The sequence below is a fragment of the Vicia villosa genome, linkage group LG4 (genome assembly GCF_029867415.1).
Source record: "Vicia villosa cultivar HV-30 ecotype Madison, WI linkage group LG4, Vvil1.0, whole genome shotgun sequence".
NCBI classification, from domain to species: Eukaryota; Viridiplantae; Streptophyta; class Magnoliopsida; order Fabales; family Fabaceae; genus Vicia; species Vicia villosa.
In genome coordinates, this window is record NC_081183.1 from 13,783,839 (window position 1) to 13,811,583 (window position 27,745).

The 27,745-nt window shown below is 37.8% G+C and overlaps 1 pseudogene; it reads right to left on the reverse strand.

Moving 5' to 3' along the window:
- Positions 1-238: 238 nt before the first annotated feature.
- Positions 239-27,682, reverse strand: LOC131596793 (protein FAR1-RELATED SEQUENCE 5-like; annotated as a pseudogene).
- Between the last annotated feature and the right edge of the window lie 63 nt (positions 27,683-27,745).

Consider the following 27,745-nt stretch of genomic DNA (forward strand, 5'->3'; position numbering starts at 1 on the left):
TGCTATTAAATATAATTTATATCAATTAAACTAACTTTCTACCAAGTTCTAGGTGAAGAAAAATAAAATCAAAATCAAAACAATTAAATCAGTCAGACTGATATATTAGAGTTAAAACAAACTACTAATTATAACTTAACACGGTTTTTATATATCAGAATCAAAATTGATATATCATAATCAAAACAAACTGCTACAACATCCTTTCTGCTACAAACTACAGTATTCCTTCTAAAGATTAAGATGGTTTTTCTGGACAATTGCGACTATCATGATAAGCATATTTACCACATGCCTTACAAAGTCTTGTTTTTTTGTTGTTGTTGTTCAAGAGACTTTTAATTTCGTCCTTTTAATCTTTTACCACTACCTTTAGTCTTTGAAAATTGTGGAGGAAGGATTTCTACTTCTGCAGGCATATTGGATTCAATAAAGGTTTGCAAATCACCTATCATAGTTTGCTTAGAACTCTTTTGAAACTCATCCAATTGTTTTTTCATGTTAACAACCCCATTTAACACAAGAAGCAGTTTTTCCTTATCTTATCGAGCCTTGTCCAAACACCTAAGTAAGTGATCCCACAAATTTGAAATGAGAATGCTATCATTTTCTGAATTAGAGAACTTTTCCAACACATTGTCACCTATGTCAAAAGTAAGTTTTTTATTTGCAAACTTAGTCCACCTATTCACAATGTGCTTGCTTGGTATTTCCTTTAAATATTTTCGCTTCAAAACACAACATATGTGTCTACAAGGTATTCCTTCAGCTTGAAACATTTTGCATGAACAGTTTGCATTGCGATCAGACAAATTATACACCACTTCTCTAAGAATACTATTGACCTTACCATTATCATATATATGAAATATTTTCATTCCATCTTGCTCTTTCTTATTTTCAATTCCGCAATATACATATGCAAGCCATAACTCATTCTCAAATATGTAAAAGTTCTCACGAGTATACACTTCTCTTGCATGTCTCTCTATGCCATGATCCATAATTAGCTTTGGTATTGTATGAATTGAGTTATTATCAGCAAGTAATTCCTTATGTCGTTGTACTTCTATTGCCAAATAAAACCTCATCCAAAATTCAACCAAGCTAACATTAGGATTCAAAAAATTACCATAAAAAGAATTCTCACTTTCTAATCTTGATGTAGTTCTCAATATCCCAACCAAGAAAATATATTTAAAGTATGCTGGAATCCATATATTTCGAATATCAAACATATGTGATAGCCAATCATTATTTTCTAACTCAAATTTGCTCATTATAGACTTCCATGTAACTTCAAACTCATTTGGTGTCTCTGACCCCCAAACACATGACTTGAGACTTGTGTTGAACTCTTCATTAGCATTCAAAGAACCGCCTATTTTTTGGAAAATTTTTTTCATTATGTGCCACGTATAAAAACCTATGAATAGGGGTAGCAAAAATATTTTCTATAACTACCTTCATGGCGGGATCTTGATCAGTTATGAGAAGAGTTGGCTTTTTTCCTCCCATTGCTTCCAAAAACTTTTGGAACAACCACATGAATGAACCAATTTTCTCATTTGCTAAAAAACCTGCTCCAAACGTTATAGATTGCCTATGATGGTTTATCCCAGTAAAAAGTGCAAAAATCATAGAATACTTATTTGTTTGATATGTAGTGTCAAATGAAATCACATCTCCAAACACAAAATAATTTTTTCTACAAATATCATCGGCCCAAAAAAATGCTTTAGCCGACCTTCTTCATCTACTTCATATGCATAGTAAAATGATGGATTAACTTCTTGCTTTCTTCTAAAGTTTTCAATGAAAACACGTGCATCAGAATCTTTAATCAAAGTCTTTAAATCTCTCGAATAATTTTAAAGATCTCTCTGTGTGCAACCATGTTAGAAAGTATAGGATAAATATTTCTAGTATCGTCTCCTCAGGGATTGATGCGATATTATCGCCGTTCTACAGCTTAGTGTATTTTGAGTTAAGATTCGGGATGTTTTTAGTGTCATGAAAGATAAATAGCATGAAAAGAAATTAACGACAATAATTTAGGATTTAAAAACGGTTTGGTAAAACTGTGTCAAGATTAGTTTTCGTTAGCTTGCTTTTGTATATACTCTGATGATCATGTATATGAACATATCAATGATTAATAAAATCACGTATCCTCTCGATACTGTTTATCTCTAAAGCAGTGTCGTGATTGTTATTATATTAACCGTCAGATGATCTCTCATGCCGACAGTTGACATAATAACCTTTAAAGTTTGATACAAGTGATTATCAACTCACAAATCTATCTCTAGAGTTTGATTGTTGATAGATGAATACCCTTTTGGTCAAGATTTGAAACATATCTCTCAATAGTGTATCAAAACAACATATAAACATGAATACAAAGATATTCACCATATATTAATCACCAACAAGGTTCATATACAAAAGATCAAGCTAAATACATACTCTACAAGCTAACTACCTCTAATCTTGACACATGAGGAGTTTAGCTATCCATAGCTTCAACAACAAACATCAATACAAGACCTCCTAGCATAGAAATTCAAAGATGATGAAGAAAAATGCTTGAGAAATCTTGAAGATTTATGAGTTTTTCTCTCCTCTTCTCTTGCCCTAGAGTGTATGGTTGGTAAGAATGAAAAGAACAAGATAAGATCCCTCAAAAATATCTCTAAGTGCCTAAAAGTAGCCACTTGAAAAAGTACCGCCGCTTAGCGCCCAGACTGCCGCTAAGCGGAGCACCAAAAATATCTGCTTCCACGCTGGAGACCGCTAAGCGGGCTGAGGCCGCTAAGCGGGACTTGCTGAGCACAAATTTTCCTTTCGCCCCTGGAAAGCGCGCTTAGTGGCCGCTGAGCGGCCCTTGCTGAATCAAACTTCTTCATTGAGCCTCCAAACTCGCTCCAAAATGCATCCTTACCTCCTATTACTTCCCAAAATGCATAGAACCTACAAAAAACATAAGAAAAGCTTAAAAATACTATATTTACTACTAAACTCGATTTTATTTATTTACACGATTACGAACCGAAATTAAATAGAAAAGTAATGAGAAAATTTATCAAAATACCACAAAAGTTTATCAACAAATATCCACATTTTGGATTCTAACAACTCTCCCCAACTTTGACCTTTGTTTGTCCTCAAACAAGAACAACTCAACAAGCACAAACAAAATAGTATTTACAAGGTTAGCAACATAAAGAGAATGGTTCAAACTTGACTTACATGCATGCTCCATAACCATCCCTTGCTTGTACAAGATCAAAACATGAATATGAGCTAGGTTCTAAATACAAACACTTCACCACACTTGCATTTATCAAAATGATGTTCAAACTTGAATCACCTACAATCAACTTCAAAAATGAAGGACAAAGTGCAATAATCATGTTAGCACAAGGGACTTATCACTCTCCCTAGCAATTATGCACATTCAAGACAATTCATACATTCATCTAAACTAAGTAACAAAAGTGATAGAAACAAAGATCACGAGGACTTTTTCGGTTGTAACTTGGCTTGGTTCCAAACAAGTGTCATTTCTACATGGCCAATGAATCAAAAAGGGATAATCGCATGAAGAGCATTTATTGAATCACACTATTTACACAAACATTCTTATTTCTCCCTTTTGACTTTACAACACTACAATGCATTCTTTCTTTTATCTTTGATTTTTCAAAACCTTGTAATGTTTCTTTTCTTTTTCAATTCATTTTTTTCTTTGTTATGAATGCATTGTTCTATTATATCACCATTTCCTTTCTTTCTTTTTCTTAAATAAACTCCTCTCCCCAACTTTGAACAATTCAATAATTCAACACAATTATGCTCTTCATTTAAGATTTAAGTACAATAGGGTTCAGTGTCTACCAAAGAAAGTATTTTCTAAGTGAGTCAAAAGTTTTCTTTATTTGCTTTTCTTCAACAAGCTTAATAATGGAGAACTTACTAGCTTGTCGGTTCTCATTCGACTCACTTGGCAACATCAAAATTTAAGGCTCAAAATTGGTTTCAATTGATCACACTCTCACATGTGGCTTTTGGAAGGTGGTTTTTCTCGTACTACACAAAAAAAATTGCCTCGATCACTTCTAAGTTCTAACACTTTAAACAAAGCAGATTAAGCATGAATCGTCCCAGTTAACACCAATTGCTAGCACACACAAAAGTTTATAGTACACAATGGAAAGTCCTCTCACTATGTAGTTATGTCCTAACTTGATTCAAATATGAACAAAATCTTTCAAATGCAAAGTGATGACAAGTTTTTGTATAAAGCACCTAAATCATATTCACACTAATATCTACAAAGCAAGAAAATCGTTACCTTAGCATGCACCGCATCAAGATCATTATCATCACCATCCAACTTTGATGTTACAACTCTTTGATGAAACTTTGCTTGCTTGAGTTTTCTATTCATCACAAGGACAAACAACAAAATTTTCTTATAATTACTAATTTTATATTAAAACATAATTACTACTATTATTAACACACACTTACTACTATTATATTATTAATACTATCATAATATTACTAGTACTATTATACTTACTCTAATTATATTATATAACTACACACACTTAACATTATAACAAAAAACACCAAATATAACACACACCTAATATGATATAATATATTAGAGACAAATTGCCAATGGCAAATGCCTCAAAGCTGTCTTAGTAGCTGTTAGTTACCAATTTGTGTAAATATCTTAGGTAATTTTTGGTAACTTTCAAGTCTTTTTGTGTTTAATAGTAGTATTTTATTATCATTTGGTATATATTTATTCTTATATTTATATTATTGTTGAATAGTTCTTATCTTTGCAATTTCTGTTGGATTTTGTAGTTTTTTTTAGATAATTGGAAGCTTGGACCATGGAAAAAGGACTTTGAAGATGTTCCAAGACCAAAGCCAAAGATTGCTGAAAAGAGGTAGCGCGCTAAGCGAGGTTGAGCCCGCTAAGCGCGCTTTTGAAGAGAAGAAGGAAGTTCTGGAAGAGAGTTCCGCGCTAAGCGAGGTCTGGAGCCCGCTAAGCGCGGTTGGGCGGTTTAAGCATTTTTTGATGGCGCGCTTAGCGGGCTATACCGCGCTAAGCGCGGTTTGCGAAACTTTGTTTATTTGTTTATGGGCCAGATCATTTTGTGAGAGTAGTAGAGATATTTTAGAGAGAAACAAGAGCATAATACACTGTAGCAAACATAGAGTTGAAGATTGGAAGCCTTGATCGTTGATTAATCGCCTTTGATGCTTGTTGATCTTCATCCTTTCCTTCTTGTGCAAGCTACCATTCTCATGGATAGCTAAATCCCTTTTGTATCAAGATAAGATGTAATCTTCCTAGCCTTTTGTATGTTTTTCTTGTGAATATATGTGTATGAACAAGTGATGATCAATATAGATGGTTTAGTTTGTTTATTAAAGCTTTTTCTTTGGTATAAATGTTTGAGACATCAATGTTTGTATCTAGACCTAACTCATCATCTTTCAAACTATAAGTTGCAGACATGGATTTAGAGTTTGATGCTTACTAAGTATCGGTTCTTAAAACGTTATTTGTATTGTTTAAACGGTGGAGAAATCGTCGGTTAAACAATACGGTAAATCTAGCTATATCGTTGCGGACACGGACGATATAGGTGTCGATACGTAATTATATTGATCGTTAGCAAGTTCATAAGCATATATTTATAAGGAAACATACAAACTTAGGTCGATGAAATCGAATCTTGATGCATTTTCTTTAACTTAGAACCTTCATTAATTTACTCTTTGCTACTAAAGTGATTGAATGACCTTTTGCAAACCTAAAACTAAAGCAACATTAAATCAAGACAAAATAGGCTATAGAACGGCGGTGATATCGTAATAATCCCTGTGGATACGATAATAACGAAAAGTACACCACAATACTCTTTCAACAAAATGGCGCTGTTGCCGGGGATTGTTGTTTAGATATTGCAAGCATTGCAATAGTTTGTTTTGTATTGAGTCTTACAACTAATATCTTGTTTCTAAATTTATTTTCCTTGTGTTTGTTAATTTGCTTGGTTAGTTTTTCAGATTACAGTTTATGCGAGGACGTATACCTGCAGATCAACTCCTTTTTGATCCTGAGATTGAGAGGACTGCTCGTAGAGAGAATAGCAAAACTCGTAGGAGGAGACAACTAGCTAGGGAAAGAAGACAACAACAAGAAGCATCTTCTTCTTCAACTCCGGTTGAAAACTTGGTTGAGGAAGAAATGGCTGCGGATCCTATTGTTCCAGTTCGAGGGCCTTGTGTTAATAGCCCTCGACTCAATGAACAATTTGCTCGTGATCAAGCCAATGGAAGAAACTCCGAGATGAAAACGGGGTTACTTCAATTACTTTATCAGAATCCTTTCATAGGGGCAGATCACGAGGATCCATTTACTCATCTAACAAAGTTCTACGAGATCGCCGGAACAATTGGTGCTCCGGAAGACCAAGAAGAACAGGTGTTCAGGAGACTTTTTCCTCATTCCTTAATTGGAAAAGCTAAGGAATGGTACCTTGATCAACCAAATAATGTCATGACAAATTGGAACGAGTTAGAAGAGAAGTTCTTGGATCGGTTCTTTCCTCACAATAGGTTCATGGAAGCGAAAACTTCTATTGCGGTGTTCTCTCAAGGTTCGAATGAATCTCTCAATGAAGCATGGGAGAGGTTCAAGTCCATGGTTAGAAAATGCAAAGGTCATGGGTTTGATGAATTGTCTCAAATCCATATCTTTAGGAATGGACTCCAACCTCAACCAAAAACTCTTTTAGATGCTACCGCGGGTGGTTCGTTGATGTCAAAAACAGCTGCTGAAGCAATTGCTATCATTGATAGGATGGCTTTGAATGATCATCAAGGGCAACACAACCGTAGTGCATCGCAAAGAAAACCGGGAGTTCTTGAATTGAATACTAGTGATGCAATACTTGCTCAAAACAAGTTATTGACACAACAAGTAGAATTGCTCACTCAACAAATGTCAAAACTCCCTCAACAAATCAAAGATATAAATGGGAGCCCTTCTAAAAATCAACAGGTGATGTGTTGTGAATTGTGTAGGGGTGACCATCAAACAGGTTTTTGTCCTCCACCGGGTGAAGAGGTGAATTATGTGTCTAATCCTAATCAAGGATATGGTGGAAGACAACAACAACAACCTTACAACAATAACCAAGGTTACCAACAAAGAGGTAATCAAGGTTATCAACAAGGATGGAGGCCGGAAGCGGGCCCATCGAATCGTCAAAATCCTTATCAAGGCGGTTACAATCAACAACCTCAACAAACAAAGCTTTCAATCGAGGACACTCTTAGCCAATTCATGCAATTGCAAATTGCAAGCCAAAAGAGTACGGATGCCGCAATAAAGAACCTTGAAACTCAAGTCGGGCAATTGTCAAAGCAACTTGCCGATCAAAACAAAGGTCCTTTTCCGGCTACTACACAAGAAAATCCTCGTGAGCATTGTAAGTCAATTCTAACTCGTAGCGGTAGAAATATTGATATGGGTGTAGGAGAAATAGTTGAGGAGGAAATTGTTGAGAGTGAAAAAGATAGGGTGATTGAAGTAGAAAAGAATGTTGAGGGTGATTTAGTTGAAAATGAGAAAGAGAAAGAATTAGTGGAAAAAGAAACTCTTGAGAAAGTTGTAGAAAAAGAGAGAAAAAAATTGAGTGTGAGCGAGAAGGGAAAGAAGAAGGTGGATGATTCTATACAAGTGAAGAAATTACCTTACCCTCCCGGTCCGTCAAAGAAAGAAGATGCAAAGCACTATGCTCGGTTCTTGGATATTTTTAGCAAGTTGCAAATTAATGTTCCTTTTTCCGAGGCATTAGAGCAAATGCCGATGTATGCAAAATTCATCAAAGACATCATCACTAAGAAGAGAAGATTCTTGGATCCGGAGGTAGTAACGGTGAGCTCTTGTTGTAATGCGTTAATTCAATGCACTACTCCGATAAAATCAAATGATCCTGGGCGGGTAACCTTACCGGTGTCTATTGGAAATGTTCACATAGGCAAAGGTTTGGTAGATACCGGTTCTAGCATTAATTTGATCCCATTGTCTATGGTGAGAAGATTAGGAATCAACGATTTGAAGCCGACAAGAATGACGTTATCATTAGCGGATAAATCCACAGCCCATCCTCATGGAGTTGCGGAAGACTTGCTTGTCAAGGTTGACAAATTTTGGTATCCTGTTGATTTTATTGTCATAGACATGGAAGAAGATCCTGAGATTCCATTGATCTTAGGAAGGCCTTTTATGAAGACGGCCCGAATGATGATAGATATTGATGATGGCTTAATGAAATTAAGGTACCAAGATGAAGAATTATGTCTTGATCTCTTTGAAGCCATCAAGCATCCTAATGATGAGGATGATTGTTTTAGAATCGATGCTACCGAAAGGGCTATTATGAAAGTGGAGAATCAAATGCACTTGTCAAATCCTCTTGAGAAGACTTTAATGGAAGCTCTTGAAGTTCTCACCAAAGATCAAGAGAAGGAAATTGAAGATTGCTTGAGAAATTTAGAGGCTTGTGAGGAGATGAATCCATTTGAAACTCAAATTGAAGAGTTGAAGGATGAACCTAAAGTTGAAGAGCAAAAGGTGGAGTTGAATGTGTTACCGTCTCACTTGAAATACGTGTTTCTCGGTCACAATTCTACTAAGCCGGTTATCATTAATAGTGGTTTGTCTAACAAGGAAGAGCATCGATTGAAGGAAGTGTTGACAAAGAATCAAGAAGCAATAGGATGGGTTTTATCCGACTTGAAGGGTATTAGTCCGGCCTATTGTATGCATAAGATTATGTTAGAAGATGATTTTCGGCCCGTGGCACAACCTCAAAGGCGATTGAATCCAACCATGAAAGAAGTTGTTAGAAAAGAGGTTGTGAAGTTATTAGAGGCGGGTATGATTTATCCCATCTCCGATAGCGAATGGGTGAGCCCGGTGCATGTGGTTCCTAAGAAGGGTGGATTGACAGTTGTGAGAAATGAGAAGAACGAGTTGATTCCTTCGAGAGCGGTGACCGGGTGGCGTATGTGTATTGATTATAGGAGGTTGAACCAAGCAACAAGAAAAGATCACTTTCCATTACCTTTTATGGATCAAATGTTAGAGAGGTTAGCCGGAAGAAATTTCTATTGTTTCTTGGATGGTTATTCGGGATACAATCAAATATCAGTGAATCCGGCGGACCATGAGAAAACTGCTTTTACATGTCCTTTTGGCGTTTTTGCATACCGAAGAATGCCATTTGGACTATGTAATGCTCCTGCAACATTTCAAAGGTGCATGCAAGCTATCTTCTCTGATTTGATCGAGAAAAGCATTGAGGTGTTCATGGATGATTTTTCTGTGTACGGGTCGTCATTTGACTTGTGCTTGAAAAACCTTGATGTGGTGATGGAGAGATGCATTGAAACAAATTTGGTTCTCAACTGGGAGAAATGCACTTTCATGGTGACGGATGGGATTGTTCTTGGCCACAAGGTATCTTCAAAGGGGCTTGAGGTCGATCCGGCAAAAATTGAAGTTATTGAAAAGCTTCCCCCTCCGGTGAATGTGAAAGGCATAAGGAGCTTCTTGGGACATGCTGGGTTCTATAGGAGATTCATCAAGGATTTCTCCAAGGTCGCAAAGCCTTTGAGTAATTTGCTCAACAAAGGTATGGAATTTAATTTTGATGAATCATGTCTAAAAGCTTTCCTAGAACTTAAAGCAAATTTGACCACCACACCCATAATTGTCGCTCCTAATTGGTCGCTTGAGTTTGAGCTCATGTGCGATGCGAGTGACTATGCGGTTGGTGCGGTCTTAGGCCAAAGGAAGAACAAACAATTCCATGCTATACATTATGCGAGCAAAGTTTTAAATGAGGCACAGGTTAACTATGCCACTACCGAAAAAGAATTGCTCGCAATTGTATTTGCATTGGAAAAGTTTCGCTCTTACCTCATTGGTTCTAAAGTGGTGTGTTACACTGATCATGCCGCAATCAAATATCTTCTCACCAAGCCTGATTCAAAACAGAGGCTTATTCGGTGGATTCTTTTGCTTCAAGAGTTTGATCTTGAAGTGAAAGATAAGAAAGGTACAGAAAATTTGATTGCGGATCATTTGTCTCGGTTAGTGAATACCGAGGTGACAAACAATGAAAAAGAAGTGAGGGAAGAATTCCCCGATGAAAAACTGTACATGTACAAGAAGTTAGACCCTGGTTCGCAGATATGGCTAATCACAAAGCATCTGGCTGGATACCGGAGGATCTAACTTGGAATCAAAGAAAAAAGTTTTTAAACGATGCTAATTTTTATGTTTGGGATGATCCTCACTTGTTTAAGTTGAGCAGTGACAATCTTTTGAGAAGATGTGTCGCGGATGAGGAGACAAAAAGCATTTTGTGGCATTGCCACAATTCGCCGTATGGTGGTCATTTTAATGGTTTGCGTACGGCCACAAAATTCCTTCAATCGGGATTTTGGTGGCCTACTTTGTTCAAAGATGCTTACCACCATGTTGCCTCATGCGACAGTTGTCAACGAACTGGTGGAATAGGGAAAAGAGAGGAAATGCCCCTCCAAAGTATTGTAGAAGTAGAAGTATTTGATTGTTGGGGCATTGATTTTGTTGGACCCTTCCCTTCCTTTATGTCAAATGAATACATCTTGGTAGCTGTGGATTACGTGTCTAAGTGGGTGGAAGCGATTGCTTCACCCAAAGCGGATGGTAAGACTGTGATAAAGTTTTTGAAGAAAAATATATTTTCGCGGTTTGGCTCGCCAAGAGTATTAATTAGTGATGGTGGATCTCATTTTTGTAATGCCCCGCTTGAGAAAGTGTTGGAGCAATATGGAGTAAAGCACAAGGTGGCTACTCCATATCATCCACAAACTAATGGGCAAGTTGAGAGGACCAATAGAGAAATTAAGAGAATTCTTGAGAATACTGTGTCTAGCTCTAGGAAGGATTGGTCAATGAAGTTAGATGAAACCTTGTGGGCGTATCGGACCACTTTCAAAGCACCGATCGGTCTTACACCATTCCAAATGGTGTATGGTAAAAGCTGCCACCTTCCCGTAGAACTAGAGCATAAGGCATATTGGGCCTTGAAGCTTTTGAATTTTGACCACAAGTTGTGTGGAGAGAGAAGAAAAATCCAACTTAATGAGTTGGAAGAGATGAGATTGCATGCCTATAAGTCTAATTCGATTTACAAGGAAAATACCAAATTCTATCATGATAGTAAGGTTAGAATGAAGGACTTTAAGGTAGGGCAATTAGTTTTACTTTTCAATTCCCGGTTAAGACTTTTTTCGGGAAAGTTGAAGTCTAAATGGTCCGGACCGTTTTTGGTCAAAGAGGTTAGAAGCCATGGGGCTATTGTGATAGAGGACCAAAAATCAAAGCAAGAATGGATAGTTAATGGTCAGAGGTTGAAGGTTTATCGAGGATGCGATTTTAATCGTGAAACTTGTGTTTTATCGTTTGGTGATCCTTGATTGCCTTTGACCGTCGAGCTGACCGACGTTAAACAAAGCGCTTATTGGGAGGCACCCCAATTTGTAAATATTCAGCTTGTTTTATGTGTTTTTTACCGTTTATGTTTTTTTGCGTTCTGGTCGAGCCAAAATCAGTCTACCGGTAAAGTTACACTTGCTGGTAGAAGAAAATTTTTTCTGTGTTCTGTTAAGCCCGCTTAGCGCGCTCTAGCCTGCTTAGCGCGCTTTGAAGATTTTTGAACCCTTAGTTCCAGAGAGTTGCGCGCTTAGCGCGCTCCTAAGCCCGCTTAGCGCGGGTCAGTTTTCAGAAAAAAAAACTTTTGAATTATGGGCCTTTGTCCTTGACCCGGCCCAGCACGAATTCTGGGTGAGGGAAGTAGGGTTTTGAGGTCTTGTTGCCTCATTTCTCCCATTTTCTTCCCCTAGTTTTCTTTCTTCCATTATTTTCTTTTTGTCTTTGCTAATTAACCAAGGTTTTTGCTCTTTCTTCATCATCACCAAGGTATTATCATCTTTTTCTTCTTCTTATTTCTTTTCTCTTATGCTTGTATTATATATATTAAGGTTTAGATTGAAATTAGGAATAAAAATGATGTGGTTAGGGTTTTGTTTATTGAAAACATAGTATAGATCATGTTCTTGTGCCTTATATTGTGTTTAATCTGAATTTGGGTGTTGTTGAAGCATGGATGAAACCCTGGTTCGCAGGGGATTTTTTCTGCAAATCGCAGAGCCCGCTTAGCGCGGTAGGCGCGCTTAGCGCGGTCTGGGGATTTCAGAAAAATCCCCTCTTCTCCCTGTTTTTGTTTGATGCAGGGGGAGTGATCTTGTGCTTTAATTCTTACTAGGGCTGTTTATTTTTGTTATGTATTGTGTTAACATATTTGTTTTTGTGTTGCTATTTCCTTAATCATTTCAGATGGGACCGAAATTCCTAGGCTCTAAGAAAAGAAAGACCGGAACCGAAGGTGGCAGTTCTTCTCAAGCACCTAGGGCTATTCCGTTTAATCAAAACCGTTTCAAGAGTCATGTCCAAGAGGAGAGGTACAAGAAGTTAGAGGTTAGGACATGGTGGCCAGAGCGAATTGTGAGGATCAATCCTGAGGGAACCTATGGGTGGTGTCATCGCACCATTGAGGAGTATGGTTGGCTTAGACTTTGTGAGCCTGCACCTAAGTTTCATTTGGAGATTGTAAGAGAGTTCTATGCTAATGCCGTTCCAAATGAAGAATTTCCGGTTGAAGGTGTTCCCTTTGAGTTCAAAACTTGGGTGCATGGTAAGGAAATTGATTTTTCTCGTCAGGCTATCCGTGAGTTTCTTGGAACTCAATTACCTTTTGAGGATGGTGAGCTGTGTGGGTATCATGTGCAATTAGCAAGGGGTAATTTCGATTGGGAGCATCTGAGGGAGGTCTTGTGTTCGGTTGGGCAGTCTTATGATCTTAATCCTTCACAACAGCCCCAGAAATTCTCTAGGAAGTCGTTGTCTACTAATGCTCAGATTCTCATGTCTGTGGTCCTTCATAATTTGAGGCCTAGGAGTCACACTTCTTCTTTACCTGCTGAGTCTGCTGTTTTGGTTGCTCGTATGATTGAGCATGAGCCGATTGATATTACTCGCATTATTGCGAATGAGCTGAAGAGGGTTGCTTTGAGTGGAACTCGCCATGGTGATCGTGCTCCCTGCAAGTTGATATTCCCGGGTTTGATCATGAATCTGTGCAGGAAAGCTAGAGTGCAGATTCCTTCTGAGGGGCTTATGTCCATTGACACTTTTATTGATGATACTTTTATAGAGCGTTATTGTTTATCCAGGTTGACTGCTGTTCCTGTTGCTGCTGCTCGCCCTGCTCGCCGCCGTAGTGATCCTGATAGAGAGGAGAACTTGGCATTTCATATGACACATCAGAGAGCATTCATGTTTATGCATGACGCTATGTCTCAGCTGAGGTTGCAGATGATGGAGCCCCATGTGGCTCATCCGTGGAGTTCTCGCCAAGATTTGGTGGATTATGCTAATTGGCCTGAGGTCAGTCCATTTCCTGAGGAGGAGGGAGATGGTGGCGAGGATGAGAATGTGGAAGATGATGAGGATGAGTAGTTCTTTTTAGTTGATGCTTAGTATGTTTAGTTAGTATGTTTAGTGCTAGTTTTTTTTATTTTTGACTTAAGCTTTGTAGTTTTTTTTTGTTGTTCCGTCCTTTTATAGGAAGAGGTATTTTGAACCTTAGGCATTGCTATGCCTTTTTGGATATTTTGACACCTGTTGGTGTTTGTTTTTTTTTTTAATTTATTAAGTTTTTAGTTTAATTGCTTTTATTTCTATATACATATGCAATTGTGTTTTTAAATTTTTGTTGTTGTTCTTGTGAAAGTGCTTCCTTTGATGAAGCAAGCTTTTACAACCAATTGGGGCGGTGATGATATAGTGTGAAATTAGTACGTGCAAGGTACATTTCTACCGTTCCTTTAATATACCATGAATGAGATGCTTGTAACTGTACAAATGAGATGTCATATTTTCTTTAACAAATATAGTTCAATAATGAATCATTTTAGTTCTAAAACTAGTGTGAGGAGCCTTTCTATTGTACATATATATATATATATATATTATTTTGTGGTTACCAACAATGTGCGTTTAACTCGTGTTTATTATGTTTAATCTTGCGTTTTTTATTTTAAATGTGTAAAGCATGAAAGTGATCAAAGCATTTTGTTTCGCATTTCGAGTAAAACTTCTCTACCATATATAACCTACCCGGTGAGTGTGTGAACATTTGATAACCACTTTGAGCCTTTTTGCCAAGATTCAATCGGTATCATTTCCTTGTTTATATTTGCCGATTTTTGATCTGAATCTTGATGACTTTCTTTTAACCTTGAAGAGTACCATGAAATGTGGTTAGGAATGATTCCTTTTCGCCTTAGAATAGAGAGCATTCGTGATTATGTGGTGGTAATATTCAAGTTGGGGAGAATAAAATTTTTGGTTGTATTGGTGATGAGAAGAAAATAAGTGATTGCTCGAGGGAGAAAAAGAAAAAAGAAAAAAAGAAAGAGGAAAAAGAAAAAGAAAAAGAAAAAGAAAAGAGCTTTGTATATAGCTAGTTTCCTGTAAATTAAAAAGATGAACTCTTGAGCAATAAAATTGTGTGATCGGTTGATAAGGATGTGTGGATATAATCTTGATTTGAATGCTCTCTTAGGAATTGACCCTTTCGTTTCAATGGCCTTGAGAAATGACACTTCCTTGTTAACCAAGCCAAAATACAACCCTAAAGTCTTTGTGATTCTTGCTTTTACGCTTTTTATATAAATGTTGTGTAGATGAATGCATAATTAATTCTGGATGTTGGCGACATTGTTGTGTGAGTGTTAGGTCCTCAATTTTGTCTCTTACTAGAGAAGTGTGTAGGTTGTGATTCAATTTTGAACTTATTTTGTTTTAGGAACTGTTTACATCAATTGTGTATTTAGTATTAGTATCTCAAGCATGGTATTATTTGAGCAAGGGTGAGATGTTGCTTGTGTGCTTATGGAATTTGAACCACCCATTTGTTCTTGTCTTAGCTTGTGCTCTCATGGTTTTGCTTGTTGTTGTTTTTGTGTTTGTTTTTGTTTGAGGACAAACAAAAGTTTAAGTTGGGGAGAGTTGTTAGTTACCAATTTGTGTAAATATCTTAGGTAATTTTTGGTAACTTTCAAGTCTTTTTGTGTTTAATAGTAGTATTTTATTATCATTTGGTATATATTTATTCTTATATTTATATTATTGTTGAATAGTTCTTATCTTTGCAATTTCTGTTGGATTTTGTAGTTTTTTTTAGATAATTGGAAGCTTGGACCATGGAAAAAGGACTTTGAAGATGTTCCAAGACCAAAGCCAAAGATTGCTGAAAAGAGGTAGCGCGCTAAGCGAGGTTGAGCCCGCTAAGCGCGCTTTTGAAGAGAAGAAGGAAGTTCTGGCAGAGAGTTCCGCGCTAAGCGAGGTCTGGAGCCCGCTAAGCGCGGTTGGGCGGTTTAAGCATTTTTTGATGGCGCGCTTAGCGGGCTATACCGCGCTAAGCGCGGTTTGCGAAACTTTGTTTATTTGTTTATGGGCCAGATCATTTTGTGAGAGTAGTAGAGATATTTTAGAGAGAAACAAGAGCATAATACACTGTAGCAAACATAGAGTTGAAGATTGGAAGCCTTGATCGTCGATTAATCGCCTTTGATGCTTGTTGATCTTCATCCTTTCCTTCTTGTGCAAGCTACCATTCTCATGGATAACTAAATCCCTTTTGTATCAAGATAAGATGTAATCTTCCTAGCCTTTTGTATGTTTTTCTTGTGAATATATGTGTATGAACAAGTGATGATCAATATAGATGGTTTAGTTTGTTTATTAAAGCTTTTTCTTTGGTATAAATGTTTGAGACATCAATGTTTGTATCTAGACCTAACTCATCATCTTTCAAACTATAAGTTGCAGACATGGATTTAGAGTTTGATGCTTACTAAGTATCGGTTCTTAAAACGTTATTTGTATTGTTTAAACGGTGGAGAAATCGTCGGTTAAACAATACGGTAAATCTAGCTATATCGTTGCGGACACGGACGATATAGGTGTCGATACGTAATTATATTGATCGTTAGCAAGTTCATAAGCATATATTTATAAGGAAACATACAAACTTAGGTCGATGAAATCGAATCTTGATGCATTTTCTTTAACTTAGAACCTTCATTAATTTACTCTTTGCTACTAAAGTGATTGAATGACCTTTTGCAAACCTAAAACTAAAGCAACATTAACTCAAGACAAAATAGGCTATAGAACGGCGGTGATATCGCAATAATCCCTGTGGATACGATAATAACGAAAAGTACACCACAATACTCTTTCAACAGTAGCACCATTTGCTACTTCATTACAACAAAAAACACACATCCCTAAGGATGGTAACAAAACAATCCAACTAAAACTAAATATTCACCACAAAATTAAAATACTACTAAACAAAACACAATAAAACACAACAACATCACCACAAAAGTATCATCACTCATCACCATCTTCCTCTCCTTCTTGATTTCCTCCTTCACCTTCCTCTTCATTAGCTCCTCCCCCATCCCTAAAGAATGGCCTATCCTCCGGATAGTTACAAATGGCCTCATACTGCTCATTTGTAGTAAACGATGTCACACTGGAAGGATCACTCATCTTCAGGTACAAGCGGTGCAAAGAGTCATGAATGGTCGCTTCCGACCTCCGCAAAGCATCCATATAATCCCAACTGTACCTGCACGCCATTTGTTGATTATACTTTACCGGGTTGGCAGGAGGAGCTACTGCTTCCGGTTGTGGCTTAAAATGACCCCTCGCTCTTGGCCTTGGAGAATAAAACCGAACAACATAAGCATCATCCACCTTACTAGTAATAGCCATCTGAACCTCATCTGGAATCTCCACCCTAGCCCTCCTGCACAATCCCATAATCAAAGCAGGATAAGGGAGTTGACCAGCAAGTCGACTCCCTAAAGCATGCCCACTAGAAGCCACCTCTCGCATCTCCTCAGAAATGATCTGAGCAATGTCAATTTCAATACCTGTCATCATAGCAAATAACAAACAAGAGTTAGCTAATGTGAGGTCACTGTTGTGGCTCTTTGGCTTCAAGTTGTTAGAATCCAAAATGTGGCTATTTGTTGATAAACTTTTGTGGTATTTTGATAACTTTTCTCATTACTTTTCTATTTAATTTCGGTTCGTAATTGTGTAAATAAATAAAATCGAGTTTAGTAGTAAATATAGTATTTTTAAGCTTTTCTTATGTTTTTTGTAGGTTCTATGCATTTTGGGAAGTAATAGGAGGTAAGGATGCATTTTGGAGCAAGTTTGGAGGCTCAATGAAGAAGTTTGATTCAGCAAGGGCCGCTCAGCGGCCACTAAGCGCGCTTTCCAGGGGCGAAAGGAAAATTTGTGCTCAGCAAGTCCCGCTTAGCGGCCTCAACCCGCTTAGCGGTCTCCAGCGTGGAAGCAGATATTTTTGGTGCCCCGCTTAGCGGCAGTCTGGGCGCTAAGCGGCGGTACTTTTTCAAGTGGCTACTTTTAGGAACTTAGAGATATTTTTGAGGGATTTTATCTTGTTCTTTTCATTCTTACCAACCATACACTCTAGGGCAAGAGAAGAGGAGAGAAAAACTCATAAATCTTCAAGATTTCTCAAGCATTTTTCTTCATCATCTTTGAATTTCTATGCTAGTAGGTCTTGTGTTGATGTTTGTTGTTGAAGATATGGATAGCTAAACTCCTCATGTGTCAAGATTAGAGGTAGTTAGCTTGTAGAGTATGTATTTAGCTTGATCTTTTGTATATGAACCTTGTTGGTGATTAATATATGGTGAATATCTTTGTATTCATGTTTATATGTTGTTTTGATACACTATTGAGAGATATGTTTCAAATCTTGACCAAAAGGGTATTCATCTATCAACAATCAAACTCTAGAGATAGATTTGTGAGTTGATAATCACTTGTATCAAACTTTAAAGGTTATTATGTCAACTGTCGGCATGAGAGATCATCTGACGGTTAATATAATAACAATCACGACACTGCTTTAGAGATAAACAGTATCGAGAGGATATGTGATTGTATTAATCATTGATATGTTCATATACATGATCATCAGAGTATATACAAAAGCAAGCTAACAAAAACTAATCTTGACACAGTTTTACCAAACCGTTTTTAAATCCTAAATTATTGTCGTTAATTTCTTTTCATGCTATTTATCTTTCATGACACTAAAAACATCCCGAATCTTAACTCAAAATACACTAAGCTGTAGAACGGCGATAATATCGCATAGTTGAGCCATCCTATTCATGTTCCCACGGTCCATCTTCACTGGTATGCCAGCCGGGTTAAGAAAAAAACCACGACTCTCAAAAGAAAGGACCTCTGCGACTTCTTCCATATTCCATTGCCTTCCTCTATGCATCCTTGCATACTCACAACCATTTTCAGGAAAAGCCATTGGATCACCAAGGTAAGAACTAATAGCAGCCCGATTGAATGAAATGGCTCTTCCCCTCACAACTGTTTTGCGCACATACTTTGTATCTTCCGTAGGCATTGGATTCGCATAAAACTCCCTCACAATATCAACATTAATGTGAGTGTTCGGCTGAAGAAGAACATCCCTCCTACGATTGTGCATGTCTTCCACAAATTGCCTATACTCCCCATTAGGCTTGAGGTCAAAGATTTTCTCCGGTAAAATTTTTCTTCCGCACAATCTTCCAAACCACTCTTGATGCTCAGCACTCAAAAACCTTGCATTGTCAAATTGTGGTGCTTCGGGAACGGGAGCTTGTCCAGAACTAGAGCCTGGGAATCGTCCTCTTTTGCTTCGGCTTTGGCGAGAAGTCATCTGCACATTACAACAAAAAGCACACCACACTGTTAAACACATAATATTGCAGTTAAACATAGCTAACTAATGGTGCTGGACCCAACTTTGAATGCCTGAACTGAACTGAACCAGAAACAGAAACATTTTTCTGTCATCAGCATCAGCCGCTTAGCGGGGTTACGGCCACTCAGCGGCCCTGCGATTTCTCAGAAAAATTCTTCAGAAACGCAGTCTGCTATAACTTGCTAATTCCTACACTTTCTTCACTCCTTCTGCATCAAATATGGAAACCAGTGATGAATGCTAATACTAACTCTACTCCTAATCACTAAACTAACCTAATTTACACAAACTAGGGTTTTTAACACACATATTCCAGAAATTAGTTCACAAAACAACAACCTAATCACAATCTAAACCAAAATCTATATTTATGAACAATTCTAAACATTACCTACTACTACTATCAATTTACACAAACTTTTTCAAAGAAAATAAACAAAACATTTACCTTGCAAACACAAATGAAAGAGATAATTGAAGGAAATGATTTGAACACAAGAACTTCCTTCCAAAAATGGATGCAAAGATTGAATTAGGAAAAGAGGGAACTTGGAACACTTGAAAATTTGGGGAGAAATGAGGTGGCTAGGGTTTCTGGCCGCTCAGCCCCTCATAACTTGTTTCTCTTATGACCTGGGCCGGGTCAGACCCTTTGGCCCACTAAAATTTTTTTCTGCATTTTTGTTTGGCCGCTTAGCGGTATCAGTAAAATTCTGTTTTCTGCAGAATTCTCAGCAGTCCCCCAAGCCCCGATTTTTCCCGACTTTCCTAACGGTCACAACACACACAAAGCATAAAATACTTACAATGTTGGGGTGCCTCCCAACTAGCGCTTTGTTTAACGTCGGTTAGCTCGACGGTCCGAGGCGGCTTTACGGATAAAAAATCGGAACGGATTCCGAACTTCGATCGACTTCACCACCAAGATACGGCTTGAGTCTTTGGCCATTCACAGTCCAACTTTCATTTGTCGTCGGATTTTCAAGCACAACTGCTCCATAGTCTTTTACTTCCTTGATTCGGAACGGACCCGACCACTTCGACTTTAATTTGCCCGGAAACAACTTCAACCTTGAATTAAACAATAGAACCATTTGGCCTTCTTTGAACTCCTTCTCCACAATCTTTTTATCATGATACCCCTTCACTTTCTCCTTGTATATTTTGTTGGATTCATAGGCTTGTAATCGCAATTCTTCCATTTCAAGCAATTGCAATCTTCTCATTTCACCACTTGCCTTAGGATCAAAGTTAAGCAACTTCAAGGCCCAAAATGCCTTATGCTCCAATTCCACAGGTAAATGACAACTCTTCCCGTAAACCATTTGAAACGGAGTAAAACCAATCGGTGCCTTGTATGCCGTACGGTAAGCCCATAAAGCATCATCCAACTTTTGTGACCAATCCTTTCTTGATGAAGAAACAGTTTTTTCCAAGATTCTTTTAATTTCTCGGTTGGAAACTTCGGCTTGACCATTAGCTTGTGGATGATAAGCCGTTGTTACCTTGTGCTTCACACCATATTGTTGTAAGACTTTTTCAAGTTGTGTGTTGCAAAAATGTGAGCCACCATCACTAATGAGAATCCTTGGTGTTCCAAACCTTGTAAAAATGTTTTTCTTCAAGAACTTGATTACAGTCTTTCCATCCGCCTTTGGACATGCTATTGCTTCTACCCACTTTGAAACATAATCAACCGCAACCAAAATATACTCACAACCAAAAGACGAAGGAAATGGTCCTACAAAGTCTATTCCCCAACAATCGAACACTTCCACTTCTAACATGTTTGTCAATGGCATTTCATTCCTTTTGCTCACTCCACCACTTCTTTGACAATTGTCACAACTTTGTGCATGCAAGTAGGCATCTTTGAATAACGTAGGCCAATAGAACCCGGATTGAAGAACTTTTGCCGCCGTTCTTTGTCCACCATAGTGTCCACCATAAGGTGAGTTATGACAATGCCACAAGATTCTCATTGCTTCTTCCCTTGTCACACATCTCCTTAACACACCATGAATTTGGCATCATGAAGGAACTTCTTTGTTGCACTTTTACTCCAATCTTCCGGTATCCATCCCGATGCCTTGTGATTAGCCATGTCAGCAAACCACGGCCTTTCTTCCACCATGAACAACTATTCATCCGGGAATGATTCCAAAACCTCTTCTTCTTTGTTTGTTACCTCCTCATTCACCAACCTTGACAAATGATCTGCCACCAAGTTTTCCGCTCCTTTCTTGTCTCTAATCTCTAAGTGGAATTCTTGTAGCAACAATATCCACCTGATGAGCCTTTGTTTTGAATCCGGCTTGGTAAGCAAATACTTTATCGCTGCATGGTCAGTGTAAACAACAACTTTCGAACCAATTAAGTAGGACCTAAATTTTTCTAATGCATATACAATAGCTAGTAGTTCTTTTTCAGTTGTTGCATAATTAACTTGTGCCTCATTAAGAACCTTACTAGCATAATGTATAGCATGAAAATTTTTTCCTTTCCTTTGACCCAACACCGCTCCTACCGCATAATCACTAGCGTCACACATTAGTTCAAAATCATTTTTCCAATCAGGCGCTATGATTATGGGTGCGGTAGTCAATCTTTGTTTCAATTCATTGAAAGCTAAAAGACATGCATTATCAAAAACAAAAGACTTATCTTTGTTGAGAAAGTTGCTCAATGGCTTTGCAATCTTTGAGAAGTCCTTGATAAATCTTCTATAGAATCCCACATGGCCTAAGAAGCTTCGAATTCCTTTGACATTTGTTGGCGGTGACAACTTTTCAATAACCTCCACTTTTGCTCGGTCGACTTCAATTCCTTTGGAAGAAACTTTGTGACCAAGAACTATGCCTTCGGTAACCATGAAATTGCATTTTTCCCAATTGAGGACCAAGTTGGTTTCAACACATCTTTTCAACACGGCATCCAAATTCTTCAAACAAAGATCAAATGAAGCTTCAAAAACGGAGAAGTCATCCATGAAAACTTCCATTGTCTTTTCTATGAAGTCCGAAAAGATAGCTTGCATACATCTTTGGAAAGTGGCCGGTGCATTACACAATCCAAACGACATTCGCCTATAAGCAAAAATTCCAAAGGGACAAGTGAACGCCGTTTTCTCTTGATCTTCCGGATTGACCGAAATTTGGTTGTATCCGGAATAGCCATCCAAGAAACAATAGAACTCTTGACCCGATAACCTTTCCAACATTTGGTCCATAAAAGGTAAAGGGAAGTGATCTTTCCTAGTAGCTTGGTTAAGCTTTCGGTAATCAATACACATCCTCCAACCCGTCACGGTCCTTGTCGGAATCAACTCATTCTTGTCATTTGTGATCACGGTCATTCCTCCTTTCTTTGGTACCACTTGGACTGGACTCACCCATGCACTATCGGAAATAGGATAAATCATTCCGGCTTCCAATAGTTTCACCACTTCCTTTCTTACAACTTCTTTCATTGTAGGATTCAACCGGCGTTGAGGTTGAGCTACCGGTTTAAAATCCTCCTCCATCATAATTTTATGCATACAATAGGCCGGACTAATTCCTTTTAGATCGGAAAGAACCCATCCTATCGCCTCCTTGTTAGCTTTCAACACATGAATTAATTTCTCTTCCTCCTTCTTTGACAATGAACCACTAATGATCACCGGCTTCTTACCACCTTCTTCAAGAAAAACATATTTCAAATGGGGTGGTAACATCTTCAATTCTAACTTAGTTTCTTCCACCTTTGGCTCATCTTTCAACTCCTCCATCTTTGCTTCAAAAGGACTTATCTCTTCAAAAACATCAAGATCTCTCAAACACTCTTCAATCTCTTTTTCTTCTTCTTCATTGAGAACATCAAGAGCTTTGGTTAATGTTTTCTCAAGAGGATTGAACACATGAGCTCGACTTTCAACTTGCATGATAACTTCCTCCATAGCATCAATTCTAAAACAATCACTTGTATCATTTGGATGTTTCATTGCTTCCGAGAGATCAAAACACACTTCCTCATCTTGGAACCTCAATTTCATCAAACCATCATCAATGTCTATCATCATTCTTGCCGTCTTCATAAAAGGTCTTCCTAGAATCAATGGGGTATCAACATCTTCCTCCATATCAATGACAACAAAATCAACCGGAAAGAAGAACTTGTCAACTTTCACAAGCAAATCTTCCGCTATCCCAAAAGGCATAGTTGTAGACTTATCGGCTAATTGAAGTGTCATTCTTGTATTTTTCATATCAACAATGCCTAACCTCTTGACCATGGATAAAGGAATCAAATTGATACTTGAACCCGTGTCAACCAAGCCTCTTCCAATATGAATGTCACCAATAGTAACCGGCAAAGTCACTCTTCCCGGATCTCTTTCCTTTCTTGGTAAAGTACTTTGAATGATGGCACTACATTTAGCATCTAGGACAACCGTTTCGGGCTCAGTATAACTTCTTTTCTTTGTGAGGATGTCCTTCATAAACTTGGCATATTTTGGCATTTGCTCTAAAGCTTCACCAAAAGGAATATTAATTTGCAATTGCCTAAATATGTCAAGAAAACGAGCATATTGCCTCTCATTATCTTTCTTTGAGGGAGCACGAGGGTAAGGTAAATTACGAACGGGAGGACTCATAACTTTCTTCTTCCCTTCTTTAATCTTTCTCTTTTTCTCTCGATTTTTTTCTTTTTCTTCCTCACTTTTTTCTTCACTCTCATTTTCAACTAAGACTCCCTCATTTTTCTTTGGTTCTACTTCACCTTCTACCTATTTCTCCTTTTCTATCCTAACTTCCTCCTCCTCAACCTCCTTCTCCACTTCACTTTCAAGCACCCTCCCACTCCTAGTTACGACCGCTTTGCAATGCTCCTTAGGATTGGTTTGAGTGTTTGCCGTGAATGATGGTCCGATTTGCTTCTCGGCTAGTTGTTTCGCAAGTTGGCTGACTTGAGTCTCTAAATTCTTTATTGTCGCTTCATTACTCTTTTGATTCGCCATTGATGCTTGCATGAATTGATTTAGAGTCTCCTCCAACTTTGAAGGCTTGTCTTGAGAAGGTGGTTGTTGTTGATAAGGACTTTGTCTTTGTTGATAATTATCTTGTCTCCACCCTTGGCTATATTGAGGTGCATTAGGCCTTTGTTGGTATCCACCTTGGTTTTGGTAAGGAGCTTGTCTTTGTTGATAGCCTCCTTGATTTTGATTCGCCATGTAATTCACTTTATTCACCGGTGGACAATATCCGGTAGGGTGGTCTCCACTACAAAGCTCACACGAAGCAACTTGTTTGTTCTTGTTAGGATCATGTAATTCCTTGAGTTGTTGAGGTAACCTTGCCATTTGTTTTGTAAGCTCCTCCACTTGTTGAGAAAGAAGCTTGTTCTGAGCAAGAATAGCATCATTGGTTCCTAATTCAATAAGCCCCAGTTTCTTTTGAACAACTCCTCGGTTATGTTGCACCTGATGATCATTTCTGGCCATTTTCTCAATTATCTCTATTGCCTCCTCTGCTGTCTTAGCCATTAAGGAACCTCCAGCTGTAGCATCTAGCAGAAGCTTAGGTTGTGGTTGTAAGTCGTTACGAAAAATGTGAATTTGAGTGAGTTCATCAAACCCATGACTAGGACACTTTCTCAACATTGACTTATACCTTTCCCATGCCTCATTGAGAGTTTCATTCACACCTTGAGAGAACACTGAAATTTCTGTTTTTGCTTCAAGTAACCGTGACTGAGGGAAGAACCTATCAAGAAACTTTTCTTCTAACTCATTCCAATTTGTCATGGTTTGAGTGGGTTGGTCTAGATACCAATCCTTTGCTTTGCCGATCAAGGAGTGAGGGAATAATCTCTTAAACACCTGCTCTTCCTCTCTTTCAGGGGCTCCGACTGCTCCGACAATTTCATAAAACTTTGTCAAGTGTGTATATGGGTCCTCATGATCAAGTCCTGCAAAGGGACTAGCATAAAGTAGCTGAAGAATGCCACTCTTCATTTCAGAATTTCTTGCATTGTTGTCATTTCGTGCAAACTGGGCTGCTCTTCTCGAGCTGTTAGCACATGGTGCTCTAGGTGGTGGTGGTGGTGGCGGTGGTGGATCCTGTTCTCCATGCCCTGCCATCTCTTCTTCTATAACTTGTGGTGCTGATGAAGTAGTAGCTTCTTGGGCTAATCTTCGTTCTTTGGCTAGTTTCCTTCTTCTCCTGGTTTTACTGTTCAATCTCCTTGGGGTTCTTTCAATTTCTGGATCAAAAAGAAGCTGATCTGCTGGTACACTCCCACGCATAAACCAGAGCTGAAACACTAACCAAAAAGTGAGCAAAGACTAGGCAATAATAATAATATTTATACTCAAAACACACAAAAACTATTGCTATGCTTATAATATCTTAACGCCAATCCCCGGCAACGGCGCCATTTTGTTAGAAAGTATAGGATAAATATTTCTAGTATCGTCTCCTCAGGGATTGATGCGATATTATCGCCGTTCTACAGCTTAGTGTATTTTGAGTTAAGATTCGGGATGTTTTTAGTGTCATGAAAGATAAATAGCATGAAAAGAAATTAACGACAATAATTTAGGATTTAAAAACGGTTTGGTAAAACTGTGTCAAGATTAGTTTTCGTTAGCTTGCTTTTGTATATACTCTGATGATCATGTATATGAACATATCAATGATTAATACAATCACGTATCCTCTCGATACTGTTTATCTCTAAAGCAGTGTCGTGATTGTTATTATATTAACCGTCAGATGATCTCTCATGCCGACAGTTGACATAATAACCTTTAAAGTTTGATACAAGTGATTATCAACTCACAAATCTATCTCTAGAGTTTGATTGTTGATAGATGAATACCCTTTTGGTCAAGATTTGAAACATATCTCTCAATAGTGTATCAAAACAACATATAAACATGAATACAAAGATATTCACCATATATTAATCACCAACAAGGTTCATATACAAAAGATCAAGCTAAATACATACTCTACAAGCTAACTACCTCTAATCTTGACACATGAGGAGTTTAGCTATCCATAGCTTCAACAACAAACATCAACACAAGACCTCCTAGCATAGAAATTCAAAGATGATGAAGAAAAATGCTTGAGAAATCTTGAATATTTATGAGTTTTTCTCTCCTCTTCTCTTGCCCTAGAGTGTATGGTTGGTAAGAATGAAAAGAACAAGATAAGATCCCTCAAAAATATCTCTAAGTGCCTAAAAGTAGCCACTTGAAAAAGTACCGCCGCTTAGCGCCCAGACTGCCGCTAAGCGGAGCACCAAAAATATCTGCTTCCACGCTGGAGACCGCTAAGCGGGCTGAGGCCGCTAAGCGGGACTTGCTGAGCACAAATTTTCCTTTCGCCCCTGGAAAGCGCGCTTAGTGGCCGCTGAGCGGCCCTTGCTGAATCAAACTTCTTCATTGAGCCTCCAAACTTGCTCCAAAATGCATCCTTACCTCCTATTACTTCCCAAAATGCATAGAACCTACAAAAAACATAAGAAAAGCTTAAAAATACTATATTTACTATTAAACTCGATTTTATTTATTTACACGATTACGAACCGAAATTAAATAGAAAAGTAATGAGAAAAGTTATCAAAATACCACAAAAGTTTATCAACAAATATCCACATTTTGGATTCTAACAAACCAACATTTTGATAACCCCCAAACTGCTCTTGTAATAAGTGGAAAGTTTTTGAAGTTCCAATATTTGCCTTACTATATGCATGTAATAAATTCTTGTGAATTGGATTCACTTTTCTTGCAGATCTTAAAAACGACCTCTTCATAGGTGAAACGAGTGCATGTGTGTGAGTTTCATGGAACCGAACTAACTCATATATACCTTCTTCAACTCGTTTGAAAATAACATTTGCATTGCATCCTTCTCTGGCAAGACTCCTTCTTCTAGCTTTGATACTAGATTCACTCTGCTCCTTCTCATTTGTCTTTTCTAGCAAAAAAACCTTGTTTTGAACAAACAAAGTACTTCCAACGCTTCACGCCATTTTATCTTTAGTCTCTGATGATGAACGTACACTAAATCCGACACTATGTGCATATTTTTTGTAAAATTCTCTGCCTTCTTCTAATTTATCAAATATTTGTCCAATTTTAAGCTTCAATTCATCATCACAATCCGACACCCATTCATTTTCCTAAAAATCATAAATTAATATAATGATATTAAAATGTAGTTAAATCAAATTATACTCTCTGTTCTTCTTACCTAACAAGAAATAAAAGCTTTTCCTATACATTAGCATTTCCTAAAGATATTAAACAAACTAAAGATTTTCCTATACATAAGGGATAACAAATATGTTAAACTAACCACGGTTCAGTGGTGATTGACGTTGAATTTGATAGGGAAAGCCACGTTTCGATCCCCCGCAACTACGATCGGGAGGGGGCTGAAACCACTTGATGCTAGAACTGACCCCCGAACCGGACTAAACTGGGGGTTATCAACCAAAAAAATTGTTAAACTAAATTGCACTTTGTTTTGGTTGACAATTTTTCTAAAACAACTTTATTTCAGTAGAAAATATTAAAGAATTTTTATTCAAAGCTAAAAGGATGTTACCTTGAATGTTTGAGTACCAATTGATATTTTGTTGTCCATAGAAATTGAAAGTAGGAAGCACGCAGTGAACAAGAGAGCCAGTGAGAAGATTAATGATATTTT